Raw genomic sequence first — 9,446 nt, forward strand, 5'->3', positions numbered from 1 at the left:
CCTGAAGAGTCCCTCTGAGAGGTGAGATTCTTCTTCTACCTACCACCCCATGGTCTGGGGGTGCAGCCTTTCAGATTCCCTATCCTAGTTCTTCAATCTCCCATACATTTACTTTAGTTATAGCACCATGTTTCTGAGCTGGGTTCTCCACACTTTCCATCAATCCTGGGGACTGAGATCCTTCCCAACCAAAAAAAGCTCTTTTGCTTAAGGTGACTAAAATTGGTTTCTTCTACTTGCAACTCAAACACAGTGACAGGTTCATAACATTGGAAATACTGTTTATCATTTTTAAACTTTTCTATTCAATCTAAACTAAACCCAGAACACAATTTGGGTTATAGAAGAGACTCAATGGTAATAACCTGGAATGCATAGAAGGTAGTGTTGCAAGACATTACCACACTTCCAAAGATCTCTCTATAAAATACATCTTCCTTAACAGCAAATATTCAAGCAGATTGAAGAGGATCAGAAAACCCAATGATAGTGGGGCTTCCCAATTAGATGAAACTGTTGTTTATCTTCCCAGCATTAAATTATACCTAAGTCTCTCGACATCTGATGAACTTAAATTATCCTTTAGCCTCCTAGGCAGAGTTTCTACACTTAATTTCCCTTAGCCTTTTCCTGGCAGCTTTTACTTGTCTTCCCTAAGCATCTCAGGGGATGGTTTCAACAGGCAGGGCAGAGCATCCCTGAGAAACCCAGCCAAGTTTTATCAACTGGCAAGAGCATATACCCTTTTTAAATTAACTCACATCCCTTATAGATTAATAATAATTCACTCTGAGCAGGTGTACTGTGTTTTTATTACACAATATTCCCATCACTGTGCAGCTGCACATCCTTAGATGCCCCAGACTAGAGCCAGGTTTCTCCTACCAGCAGGCTTCACTATGCTCACTCTAGGTGAAAGTCAGAAATCAGGAGGAAAAAAAGAGTACAATTGTTAATATCCTTCTTCCACATTAATAGGAATCAAAATTCTAACTAAAATTTAAAAGAATAAGAAATAGCAGTGAAACAAACAAAATAAACCATTTGAAGAACTAAAGTCATTACAACATTTAAATAATGAGAGGGGAAATGAAGAGAAAAAGTAAATAAATTATATCTTTTCATTGGAAGTTAAAATTTGTATTAGTGTTCTATTTCTGCATGACAACTTCTTACAAATTTATCAGTTTAAAACAACACAAATTTATTATCTCACAATTTTCTGTGGATCAGGAGTCTGGGCACAGGTTAGCTGGATCCTCTGCTCTGGATCTCATCAGGCTGAAACCAAGGTGTCAGCCAGGGCTGCAATCACATCTGAGGCTTGGAGCCCTTTTCCAAACTTTCTAACGGTTGACAAAATTCATCATCTTGCAGTTTGACTGAAGTCCCCGATTTCTTGCTTCTGTCAGCCAGCGTTCGCTTTCCACAGCTAGGTCCTAGCCAGATGGCCCTCTTCTCTCAAAATATGACCGCTTTCTTCTTCAAGTCTGGTAGGAGAATTTTTTTTTGAAAGTCCTGGTCCCTTTTTAAAATGCTCATCTGAATAGGTCACCCAGGATAATCTTTGCATTAACTGAAAGTCAACTGACTAATAACCTAATCATTAGAGTAACAGCCCATAATATTCACAGGCATAACCAACTCTCAAGGGAAAAGGACTATACAAGGCATGCAAACCATGGAGAGAATCTTCGGAGCCATGTTAGAATTCTGCCAAGCCCAACAGTCACGATCTAAAGTAGGTAAATCAAAATACAGAGGAACAAGCATACTTATATTTAGACATTTTACAACTAAAAAAAAACAGAGTTAAACATAGGCTGCTTTTGAGAAATGGGTATCTGGGCAGGAAGAAAAACTGTTGCTTTTTATCAAATGCTTTTATGTAAAGCATATTTGATTTTTTGAACCCTATACATACATTATCCCAATAAAAGCAAAGGAAAAGGAAAAGGGAAGTTCATTAACAAATTATATGGTTTATTTTTACTTTGTGTGTCATCTAAAGCTGTGAACATCCCTAACTTCTTGACATAACTCTTTCTTGTTTTTCCTAAATTTCATACCTATTGTTTCTTTTCATTTTATTTTATATTACACAAGAAATAATGCTATTGTTGAAAATTAGAAACCACAGATGGGGCAGTGGAAAAATTCCACCTTCACAGACTCATCTTCCTCTACTCCTCTTAGGTGTTCAAGTTACTCTGAATTGACTCTAGACTTATTTTCTTAATCCTCCTTTTACTCTCCTTGGATGACTTCATCCATTCCTATGGCTTCAAGTATCTTCTTTGTGCTGATGGTTCTCAAATATATACTTAGAGCCTTGACCTCCCTACCTTCCTCCTGAGCTCCACACACATAATTTTTAATTTTCCTAGATGTCTCCAACTGCTTAATGCACTAACATCTCAAATCTATTAAGTCCAAAATTTATTATTTGCTACCGCTAAGCCTTCTCCTCATATTTCCTCTATCAGTTGATAGTGTAACCATTCACTCAGTCTTTCAAACTATAAATTTGTCATCTGTCACACTTGCCTATTCCTCACCATTCATGGTCACCAGTCCTCTTGACTATATATCCGACTTGTTCCACATGTGACACTGTCTCACCATCACCACTGCCACCCCTTGGCCAACCCTCATTTTTCTTATTTCCATCTACCAATCTCCCACCTTCTAATCTATCCTCTATGCCCCCAGGCTCATTTTCCTAAAATGGTTTTCCTAAAACTACTTGCTAATTGGAAACTTTCCTTCTCTCTAATTTCCTTCAAAATAAAGCCCAACCCAAATTTCATCCTCATCTTCATTAGCTCCTCATCTCTCCCCTGATGCTCCTTCACACCACTCTCCCATGCAAACACAATCTATCTTCTAGCCATACTGAATTTCTCACCATTGATAAATATACCATGTTCCTTTATAATTACTTAATTCTACACATGTAATCTTCTCTGCCTAAAATGTTCTAGCCTTGTATCCATCAACTCTTGGTCCTCCTTTGTCCTCCTCCCTCTCACCTACTTGCACACTTCTTCCTATAGCAAACTTCTCACCATTTTATGAATACACCTACTCTTTGACAATCCTGTGTCTTTTCACTATTTTTCCTACTACATGGGATGCATTTATCAAACTCCTACTCATTTTTCAAGACCCAGCTCAAATTCTGCCACCTCTAGCAGAGTTTTCCTCATCTCCTCATAGAAAAACTTATTCCCTTAACTCACAACATACAACTTTAATATGATTACTATGTTTTTCATTATTATCTCATTTATTATCTTCCTCATTCAATGAAGACCATCTTCAGAACAGATAACCTCTATTATTTCTAGCTATATCATTAGTACCAAATACAATTCCTAGCACATACATCACTTTATAAAACAAAATTAATTTGTACATATATGGCCAGTTGATTTATGAAAAAGGAGACAATATGGTGCATATCCATCTGAAAAAGTGAATCTTGTCCTTACCTCACACCATATGCAAAAATTGATTCCACATGAATTATAAAGCTAAATGTGATTTAAAAATAAAGTTTCCAAGATAAATTTGGAATACATCTCTTTTTTTAAGATTTTATTTTTAAGAAATCTCCACACCCAATGTGGGGCTTGAACTCACAACCCTGAGATCAAGAGTGGCAGGCTCTACTGACTGAGCAAGGCAGGCGCCCCTGAATTACATCTTTATGACCTCAGAGCAAGCAAAGATTTCTTAAACAGGATACGGAATGTGTTAATCATAAAAGAAATGATTGTTAAATTGAACTACATAAAAATTAAGACCTTCCGGGGGCACCTGGGTGGCTCCCAGTCGGTCAAGGGGCTGCCTTCGGCCCAGGTCATGATTCCAGGGTCCTGGGATCGAGACTCACATTGTCTCCCTATCCCTCTACCTGCCGCTCCCCCTGCTTGTACTCTCTCTAATAAAAAATAAAAAATCTTTAAAAAAAAATTAAGACCTTCCACTCATCAAAAAACACAACTAAGAAAATGAAAAGACAAGTCACAGAGTGGAAAAGATATTGGCAACACATCCATCAACAAAGAATTTGCACAATTACAAATCAATTTCTCATAAAAAGAAAACAGACAACCAATAGGAAAAAATATGAGCAAATGATTCACATAAGAAAAGCCTATATAGATATGAAGAGGTATTCAATTTCATTAGTCATCAGAGAAATGCAAATCAAACTCACAAATGAGATATCAACCTGTAAATGTTACCTTATAAGGAAAAAAGGTCATTGCAGATATGATGAAGTTAAGGAGCTTGAGATGGAAAGATCATCCTAGATTATTCAGGTGGACCCTAAATGCCATTACATGTATCCTTAAAAGAGGGAAACTTGAGGGGCGCGTGGGTGGCTCAGTCATTAAGTGTCTGCCTTCGGCTCGGGTCATGATTCCGTGGTCCTGGGATCTGGCCCTGTGTGGGGGTCCTGCTCAGCCGGAGGCCTGCTTCTCCCTCTCTCACTCCCCTTGCTTGTGTTCCTTCTCTTGCTGTGTCTCTCTCTGTCAAATAAATAAATAAAATCTTAAAAAAAAAAAAAAAGAGGGAGACTTGACTACACACAGAAAAGAAGGATATAAAGACAGAGCAGAGAGAGATTTGAAGATGCTGACCCTGAAGATTAGAGTGATGTGGCTGCAAGCCAGAGAATCCTGACAGCCAACAGAAGCTCAAAGAGGCAAAGAATGTATTCTCTCCTAGAACTTCCAGAGGGAGTGTGTCACCCTGCCAACACCTTAATTTCAGCCCAGTGATAAATATTTTGGACTTCAGGCCTCCAGAGTTGTAAGAAAATAAACTTCTGATGTTTCCAGCCACCAAGTTTGTGGTAATTTATTACAACAGCTGTAAGAAAATAATACAGGTACTAAATATCAACCCCATCTCAATTTAGCAAAACAAACACTAAAAATTGTGAAATAGCTCTAGAAATAATACCCTTTTTTCAAATTTGTCCAGTAAGTGTATCTTCCCAATTTCCCAATTAATTGTGGCATCTTACGTAACATAGAGATATTCACAGCAAGTGGCAAGATATGACAAATATGGAATATAATGATACATGGTACATCACAAGGATCTTAAAACATATGTTGCAGTGTTTCTAGTCCCAAAGTATCTTTTGTCTGTTAAGGGCTGGGCTTTAATACTACTTAAAACTTCAAATGGTGTTAAATATGAAATGTAGCTTGTAGCTCAAAAAACAAACTGAGGGTTCTAGAGGGGAGGGGGGTGGGGAGATGGGTTAGCCTGGTGATGGGTATTAAAGAGGGCACGTTCTGCATGGAGCACTGGGTGTTACACGCAAACAATGAATCATGGAACACTACATCAAAACTAATGATGTAATGTATGGTGATTAACATAACATAATAAAATTTAAAAAATTCAAAGAGTATAAAGGGCACTTATTTAATTGATTAAGGATTATTTAAAATGCAAGTATACAGGAACACACTGAGATTTCAGAAGGTTCTCAAATAAAACTTAAGTGCCTTACAGTAATTCATTAATCCACCTATCTTCATATGAATGCTTCCGCTAATTATAGCATATTGTATTCTCAATGAATATATCCCAATTCACCCAAAAGATTAATGTTTTATTCAATGCATACTTATGAAGTATGAATATATACAAAGCAATGTGCTACTTGCTGATGTTGGGAGGTAGAGGAGTAAGCCATAGCTAACAAAAACTTTTCAGTGCTGATTTCGACTGTATAGAAGAAACTATAAGCAATAAAATAAACCCACAGGAAAATAAAAAATACAAGTAACTATATTTATTACAAGATTGTTTTTCTAAGTGCTATATGAGTTTTAGGTAAAAAGGTTAGAGTTTAGAAAAAGGAGAAATTTCTATACAGCTAGGGTGGGCAGAGGGAGAAGGCAATGAAAATGGTTCACAGAAAAGGTAGCCCTTGAATGATCAATCATGTCAAGATGAACAGTCCCAGTGGTGAGAACAGCATACACAAGTACAGAGGTGACAAAGTGCCATGTGTCCAAATTACTGTACAGAGATCACTTTGCCTAGGACATACCTTTACAGAAAAAAAAAAAGATAGATAGGAAACAAACAGTAAAAGCCTTAAATGCCGGCTAAGGTGGCTGAATTTTGTCTATTAGCCAGGAAAACCCACAAGAAGTTCTAAAGCAAAAGAATGATAAGGAAGAGAAGATGGGGGGGAAATGATTCATGTTCTGGCACTTACACTAATCTCAGGCAAAATTACTTGTCCTCCTGGAGCTGTCTTTGTTGCTATAAATGGAGATAACTGAAATAGTGACCTTGTAGGATTGCTGTGAAAGTCAAAAGTAAATAAGGAATGTCACAATCCTGTATAAACTTTAAACAGGTAAATAAAAGGTATAAAATACAAAATTCATGCTTACATTGATAATCCAAGTAGAGTTAGTAAGGGCCTGAGAATCCATTCGGAATCTAGGGACCAGGCATATCTTAGAGCCTGCCAAAATTATTCAAACTATCCAATCCTAAACTTGCTCCGCTGCTTGCTCTGTCTTTCCCATTTCTTCCCACAAAAACAATAATGGCTCTAGCCCATGCTTTCCCTTCACACTTTCTGCATCCTGACAGTAGCCCCACTGCCACCATCCTTCCCCATATGGCCCTGCATAGCACTGAATGCCTCTTCCTCTTGCAAACTGTAACAAACTATTTTTTCAGTGACAACCTTCTCTCATCTATTGGCCTCACTACATTTGAATTTAAAAATTCTGGGTATATTTATAAACAGCCATGGAAGTTTTATGAAAAAATATTCAGGGAAGGGGGTTAGGGAATGCTGGGTGGTCAGAATGGTCAGGAAAAAGTCTTTCTGATAAGGAGACATCTGCTCAGAAGCCTGAACAGGCCTGAAGATATCAGAGTAAGCACATTACAGGTAGAAGAAACAAGTGCAAAGGAGCAGGGAACAAAATAAGGAAGTCAGAATGATGGAATATAATGAGGAAGGAGGAAAGAATATCACACTTGTAAATGGGGGGGAAGCAGATTCTGTAGGGCTTGGTCAACATTAGTAAAGATTTTGTTTTTTTACTTTGAGTAAGAGAGGAAATTACTAAGGGTCTTCAGAGAAGAGTGATATGATGTGATCATGTTTAAAAGCACCACTCTGGCTGCAGTGTGGAGAATATATGAGCAAAGGAGGAAGCGGGGTATCCATTAGGATGCTTTTGCAGTAATCCAGACAAAAGGTGGTGGACTTGTACCAAAGACTCCAAGTTGACTCCAGGTAAGGGAACTGGTGGTTGAAGCAAAGGATTGAAGGAAGGATTTTCACTCTGGATTTTTTTTTTTAATATAAACTATGTGAATACTGTGCCTATAAAAAAAAGTTAATTAAAGTTTGTGTAAATTCCATATATACTCCATGACACTGGTTTTCCATTTTTTCAGCTTCAGATCTTCAAAGCAAAGAAGTTGTCATGATTAAGGCATAAGCTTTCATAGACATGTGAAAAGTTCTATTAATCAAAAGAATACCCTATCATGGCAGTTAACTGGGGTTTTACTTAATATACTCAGATTAATTTTTAGAGTACTAAATAAATAGCTTTTGTTATGTCCTCCAACATACAAAAATAGTTTGATACTTGGAAATATTTGTGATAAAACTTTCACTATAGTCATTTTAATAATAATTGAAAATGTATATAATTGAATGCTTTACAATTTGCAATAATCTTCTTCCCCAAAGTATACTATTTTCCCTTGTCTATAATGCCTATCTAAAAAGAGCATTCATATAATTCAATATTTCAAGATTTTCAAGCATATAATTTAGCTCAATATTAGTATGTTATTGATATTCTATAATCAAAATAAACTTATACATGAATTTCCATAATTATACAATTATTTCAATTGCCACTTGATATAAACATTATTCAAATCCTAAATGTTGGTATAAATATTGGAAATACAGGAACTCTGAAAAATTTTTAAACCTTGACACTATACCATTAAAAGAGTTTTTACATGTCACTATCTTTGTTATCTTAAACTTAAATTACTTCCACCAGCATGTTTTGAAGAATCTTACTCATTTTTGCGGATTCCCTAAGTGAAGTAAATATAGCTATTAATTTAGAAATACAAGCAGTCTACAAATACAAAGTATTATAATCCAGATAAATCAAGATAAATGTCTAAATTCAGAAAAGATTTGTCACAATTTTAAGCCTTGAAAGCTTATTTGTTATCAATTGTTTAGAATGATTCACAGCTATTTGTTATAAGGTGAACTTCAATCGGCAATGACAAATGCACAACTATTTAAAACCTCAAGTTGCCAAATTAATTATCTCATAATGAATGGCAAGTGATATCAACTGTAAATATGTGTCACAAGAATCATGTATGATTTTATTTTATTTTATTTTATTTTTTATTTTTTAAGATTTTTTATTTATTTGTGAGAGAGAGAATGAGAGACAGAGAGCATGAGAGGGAGGAGGGTCAGAGGGAGAAGCAGACTCCCTGCTGAGCAGGGAGCCCAATGCGGGACTCGATCCCGGGACTCCGGGATCATGACCTGAGCCGAAGGCAGTCGCTTAACCAACTGAGCCACCCAGGCGCCCAATCATGTATGATTTTAATAGAGATGCTTGGAAAAAAAAAAAAAAAAACTTGAACAGTAGGTATTTACATACTAATACAGCACAAGTTTGTGGCAACTATATAGGACCCAGAAAATAATATCTAAATATCCACAAGTACATTTACAATATAAATGTATGAACATTAACTTCTTCAAATAACTGCTTATATTACTCTAAAAAGCAGTATTTGAACTTTTTGGTCTCAGCATCGCTTTGCCCTCTTAAAGATTATGGAAGACCCCATAAACAAAAGGCTTTTGTTTGTATCAATGATTACCATGTTAGAAATTAAAACTTAGGAAATATTGAAGTATGTATCAATTTACTTATTTAAAAATCATAATAAACTCACCATATGTTAACATTAGAGCAACTATGCCATCACACCATGTAACATCTGGAAAAGGGGAAAGAAGAGTCTTAGTATTATTATGGAAAGAGTTTTAACCTTGCCCCACTCCCTGAAGACAAGAACTACTTTGAAACTGCGGCTTCCGGGGTGCCTGGGTGGCTCAGTCGTTAAGCATCTGCCTTTGGCTCGGGTCATGATCCCAGGGTCCTGGGATCGAGCCCCTCATCGGGCTCCCTGCTCGGCGGGAAGCCTGCTTCTCCCTCTCCCACTACCCCTGCTTGTGTTCCCTCTCTCACTGTCTCTCTCTGTCAAATGAATAAATAAAAAAAATCTAAAAAAAAAAAAAAAAGAAACTGCGGCTTCCTAGCCAGACTTAACAAAAGAGAAAGGACCCAAATAGATAAAATCACAAATGAGAGAGGAGA

The 9,446-nt window shown here is 36.7% G+C and overlaps 2 long non-coding RNA genes across 6 annotated transcripts in view; both read right to left on the minus strand.

Moving 5' to 3' along the window:
• The window catches only part of LOC118002109, a 252,811-nt gene extending 249,209 nt beyond the window's left edge, over positions 1-3,602 (minus strand). The window contains exon 1 of the long non-coding RNA XR_004676941.1: positions 1,217-3,602. This is a non-coding gene — a long non-coding RNA (uncharacterized LOC118002109). The remainder of the gene's footprint in view (positions 1-1,216) is intronic.
• A 316-nt stretch (positions 3,603-3,918) lies between these two features.
• Positions 3,919-9,446, minus strand: part of LOC118002110 — a 76,884-nt gene continuing 71,356 nt past the window's right edge. For all 5 annotated transcript variants that reach the window (XR_004676944.1, XR_004676943.1, XR_004676946.1 and 2 more), the window contains 3 exons: positions 9,022-9,066; positions 6,257-6,344; positions 3,919-4,541 (listed from right to left, as the gene is read on the minus strand). This is a non-coding gene — a long non-coding RNA (uncharacterized LOC118002110). The remainder of the gene's footprint in view (positions 4,542-6,256; positions 6,345-9,021; positions 9,067-9,446) is intronic.

This window comes from Mirounga leonina, unplaced genomic scaffold (genome assembly GCF_011800145.1).
Source record: "Mirounga leonina isolate KUSES-001 unplaced genomic scaffold, KU_Mleo_1.0 Mir_82, whole genome shotgun sequence".
NCBI lineage: Eukaryota > Metazoa > Chordata > Mammalia > Carnivora > Phocidae > Mirounga > Mirounga leonina.